The sequence below is a fragment of the Pleurodeles waltl genome, chromosome 4_2, assembly GCF_031143425.1.
Source record: "Pleurodeles waltl isolate 20211129_DDA chromosome 4_2, aPleWal1.hap1.20221129, whole genome shotgun sequence".
Classification (NCBI taxonomy): domain Eukaryota; kingdom Metazoa; phylum Chordata; class Amphibia; order Caudata; family Salamandridae; genus Pleurodeles; species Pleurodeles waltl.
The window spans coordinates 425,979,513-425,985,020 of record NC_090443.1 but is presented as its reverse complement, the minus strand read 5'-3'; positions in this window follow the sequence as shown (position 1 = coordinate 425,985,020).

The following is a 5,508-nucleotide window of genomic DNA, read 5'->3' as shown; positions in this document are numbered from 1 at the left end:
CTACATTCCACAGAATGCTCCTACATGTAGTATTTAGGGGAGTCCCTGGCACCAGGAAATCAGATTCCTGCTGACCTACAAAGAAGGGCACTGAACAGCTGCAAAAAAGCAAAGGAAGAAGCACCTGACCTGGACCCAGCCCTGCTGGCATGTCTGCTGCTCCCGCTGAATGGCACCAAAGTCATAGTGTCCTGCAGTTGTTCTGCCTTCAAAACCTGCGAGGACTGCCTGCCTTCAACAAAGACTCAGGAACTCCCCTGGAGCAGCGGAGCTGCTTCCCTGTATCTTGCAGGCACCCCAAGACAAACTGTGAGGACACCGGACCACCAAAACCCACCACTGCATTCATGCCGCACAGCCCGAGTTGAAGTGGACCAACAGTGCCAGCCTGGTTCCCAAGCCCTCCAGTGACAAAGCCCACCTCAGACTTGCCCACTGTGGACCCTTCGACATCGCCTGCAGCCTCTACACACAGGCCCCCTCAACCGCAAATGCTTACCTGGAGAAAACCCGTTGCCTCAGGACACCTCTGCAACCGTCGACCCTGGCCCGTGGTAGATGTCCAGGAAGAGAGTGCTGTGGTCACAGGCTCTCAAAGCCCACGAGTGAAGCCTTTCCCTTGAGTGTTCACACAATAGCCCCTAAATTGTTTCCTAGTGCTTCCCCTGAACCAGTGGTACTTAGTGTGCAGCCTGCAAGACTTTTTGTTGCAGCCCAATGACCTTCCTCTGGAAACCCTGGTAAACCCTGGAAGACTTACAGCAAAGAAACCTCCCCAAATTCCTTTTTTGTTAATGTTGCTGGTCAAGTAACTTTGCTTTGTGATTCTGAGATTTTAATCTGTAGTCAGTTCAGCTTGTTGTATGAGCAGGGCTTCCCTGCTCATCAAACAAGCTAAAATGACTGTAGAAACAAAGCCAAGAATCAGAAAAACAATGTTACATGAATACTTTTGTGTGCTCTTCTGGTTATGGGCTTTGGTTCTTCACCCAGTTTAGCAGGTATTATCAGCAAGGCAGCCCTGCTTTTAGACAAACGTTTAGTTCAGCAGACCATGGAAGTGCATAACAAAAGGCATTGGAACTGTGATCATAAGTGCAATGGGGTAGAAGTGTAGGGACAGTGAATGTGGGGAGGGCATCAGACAGGTAGTTAAAAAGGTCAACATATCCTGTAACTATTTTGGTGGTCTGTGTCCACATAACTCCACACCCTACCTCGTCTTCCTTTGGAGTGCCACAGCATTGATGCTGCCCTCTGGCACACCCAAGACTTATTGATCCCTGAAAAAAAGGCTTTTGAGTACCCGTGCCCTAAGCAGTCTTTTCTACCCCATACCTAAGGTACACATGTGCCACCATCCCAGGGAATGCTCCCTTAGGTAGGCTAAGATTCTGAAACTTGAGCGAGCGGAAAGCTAAGGAAGAGCAGGAGGAAAAGGCTTAAGAGTTAAGAGGTGAAACTCAGACCAGCTTGTTGTGAAGCTGAAGAGAAATGTTGGGATAGACACAATGAGTGTACCTGAGAAGAGAGGAATAGGGAACAAGAAAGAAAGGAGAAAAAGACTGGAAAAGGAGCAGATGGCTTTAAAAAACAGAGGAGCTCAGGGTTGCTCCAGACTAAGAGGTCTGGAAATGGTAATTCACCAAACAAGCGCAAGGCAACCACTACTAAAGTAGCCAAGCAACTGATACAAATATATGTAACATTATACATTGTTCCTGTCATAACCCCTGTCAGACGGTCATAAGGTAAGCAGGGGTAACTAGGTGCAACTGTAGAGGTTGTGGCCTTTTACTATTTCTGTTCTGGAATCCTGAGTAACTATTCAAAGTACTACTTGGTTTAGCACTTGACTCCCAGCGGCAATGCTAGTTAAGCAGTCCAAGGCTCTATTAGGGGGAGGTAGGTATACGGTATGCACAGGAGCAAGATTCAAAGTACAAATAGTAATAGTGATAGCCTGAGTTTTCAGTAAAATGCTTGTTCTTATTAAGAAAGGAGTGTTTTAATTTAAACTCACAAAGGAAAGAAACAACAGACTGAATAATCCCCACAGTTTCTTAAGGTCAGCTCGCTTACGTCAACCTGGACGGAACCACAGAGTCCCTTTTTCCCTTTTAGTGAGGTTGGTGGTGACTTTATGATGCCGCCCACACTAGGCTACCCACAACAAAGTCTAAGATTGCCTTTCAGAGTCAACGTTAGCAGCGCTAGGCGCTAGGTTTGTGTGAGTTTGCCGCATACCCAACAGCCTAGAACAGTCTTACTGGACCCAGTGATAGCCTTCAAGTGCAGGAGGACCTCTTTCAGTATTTCCCTGAAGAAGCATGAAACCTCTTCGGCCTTTGGACTGCCTGTGTTGGTGTCAGATGTCCTCTCTCAGGTCTTGTGGCAATCAGTGTATTCTTCACAACATCCTTGTCACAACAAACCAGGGCACTGGTGCTAGTTTCATGGTGGCCCCCTTCTGGCAAACAGGGGTCGCCAAGCTCAGCTCTCACAAGGGCAATGGCCCTAAGCTTCATGCTGACCCCCTCCTGGCACTGAGGGTTGCCGATCAAAGCTATCAGAAGGGCGATGCCCGCAGCTTCTACAAAAGTGGGCAGGTGTCCCGCAATCTTGTAATGGTCCCAAGTCAACCAGGTGTCTTGCACTTCGTCCACCAGGATCCACTCTGCATGTTCTTCACTGGGCCTTGCTCTTCCAGGCACTCTCCTCCTCCTCACAGGATCTGCTGGTCTTAGGAGGCAGGCAGAAAGCTGGTGCTCCAAGATCAGGGCAAGTGGTCTTGACTTTCTGAGTGTTGGCACTTCACCCAGTAGAGACTAGCAGACCTTGGTTCCTAGACCCAGATCCAGCCATTAGAAGTCTTGGTGATCTTCTCTCCAGTTGAACCCATCTGCAGAACAGTGCACTTCAACAACGTGTGGTGCTCAGGCTCCCACCTTTTAACCTCTAAATCCAGACACTGATGATATTTAGTGTACGGTCCTTTGATATTCCTGCTGTGGGTGTTGATTTCTTTGAAGTGCCCTTTTGCCTGTCCTGTCTTTTGTCAAAGGGACAATCTGCTTCCGAAGGAGCAGCTCCTGTTTTGATTTGACCTACAACACATGCCAAGAGAGTAACCAAGGATCACACCTGACTGTCAGCCTCCTTTGAACTGTGTCTTATAAAACTTCAAAGGTATAAGCATTCCCTTGTTCATGCTTCCCTTGTCCTATAGTGCCAAACCTATCAGACACACCTCCACAATAAGCCTAGGTCCTACTGACTAGTAGCCCTTCCTAGAATCAAACAGACCTTTGATATACACAGGGTATGCTCTGCTCCCCTTCCTTCTGTGAGTGTGTTCCCACCTAAGCCTTCAGGAATGCAAGCAATCCACAAATCCTGACTGGGTGTTGCAGTCCTCACCTCCTCCACTAGCCTTTCCAAACCCTAGGCTTCCAAAATGGAACACACTGGCTTCCATCTTATGTACCATGCACAGGCACATATACATATCTGCAGGTAACACACATTTCTTACACTGCCCGTCACTACTAACCATCACCCTGTAGGCCAAGGCTGAGTTAAGTACACAGCAGAGGAATTTCACTTGAGTGGGCCTGTAGGCAACACTCTGTTGTCGCAGGTAAAAATGCCTGTTCACACTACTGAACACCGCTGAACAAAAAACAGGTATGCTACCACTATTGCCCTTGTTTCACCTAACTCCTGGTAAGGGCAGTAGCCCATACTAGTCTAACAAAACTGCATTTCCATGGGCCAGGCCCAGGTCATGGCATGCACACACAATATCTGTGTTCGCTCATGGCCAAAAATCTGTACCAGGCATCCAAATATCCATGTAGCCGGGGCACTAAGGGCAATGGTGCATGTTTGGTATAATGCAGGGTACTTTTCCGTCTCAACAGTTCCTGTGCAGAGACTGCCAATAGGGTGCAAAATTTGAATGATAAGCCACGGCAATGACTCTACTGGGTCATCTCCCTTTAAATGGGACTGAGGACATTGGAAGGATGCCTGAGAATGACAGTCTGGCATACGGGGGCATGAAGGAGGCTCTCAGTGGAGGAGACATCCTTATTGCTCAAGGTGATAACCTTTTTGAGGTGGCACTTGGAATTGCATTACAAGAAGAATTATGTAGTTAAGGACCCAAAACACCAGCCACACCATTGATAGTCAACGTCTATCAGTAGGAGTGGGTACTAGTAAGGGCCCAATGGCACTCGACCTAGTCACTATGGCCCGTATTTATACTTTTTGTGCGCCGTATTTGCGTCGTTTTTTGACGCAAAAACGGCGCAAACTTGCAAAATGCCATTGTATTTTGTAGGTTTGCGCCGTTTTGCGCCAAAAAGCGGCGCAAATGCGGCGCTAAAAAAAGTATAAATACGGGTATATGAGCCTTTGGGAGGGGCACCCAGAAGCTCTTAAGGATATTCCTTCGAACACCATGGGTTTGTCAGTGAGTGAGTATCAATGGGAGGAAGGTTCCTGTCCTTAGGAGTACTGGCACCTACAGGACAATGGTTAGGCAGCCTGTAGCCAGTGGAGATGACCAAAGAGTTCGCTTGAAGAGCTGAACCAGAAGTCTACAGAAACAGGGCAATGATCAAAGTGTGGAAAAACGTGGTGCTGGGTGCCTGCTGGGCAAAGACATGATTCCACTAAGGGTAGTGCCGGACCAGAGGCCTTCATGTCACTACCTGGACAATGTCAGCAGTGCCTACTAGCCACAGCTACTATGACCCACAGCACGGAATCCGCCAAAATTCAGACACCCACGCAAGTCCGCCACACCAAAGGTCAGTGATAAACTGGCGAAAACAAAACCTCCACCGTCACGTCAACAGAAATACGCCCACACTATCACGTCACACGAATCCACGCGGCGGTCCTTCAACCGCGGTATTCCATTGGCGGTACACACCGCTGCGCTCAAAATACACACACTCTTACAAAACACTACCACATTGGACAATTCGAAATACACACACCTGATACACATACACACACCACTCCCACACACCCAATACAATATAAAACACACACCCACATCACTCACAAACCCCTACGACCAAAAATCACGAAGGCCAGAGAGAGACACCACCATCAACAATACCAGCATCCACAGGCACACAACTCCATCACCCACATAACTTCCACGCACCTCACACTACACACCACTACATATCAGCACACTTATCACCCCACCCCACACATCACCTACACCACCCCATGGCACGGCAAAGACACCCCAGGTTCTCGAGGAGGATCTCAGGGTCATGGTGGAGGAAATTGTCCGGGTAGAGCCACAGCTATTCAGATCACAGGTGCAACACACCTCAATTGCGAGGAAGATGGAGCTATGGCGAAGAATAGTGGACAGGGTCAACGCAGTGGGACAGCACCCAAGAAATCGGAAGGACATCAGGAAGAGGTGAAACGACCTACGGGGGAAGGTGCGTTCCGTGGTCTCAAGACACCACCTTG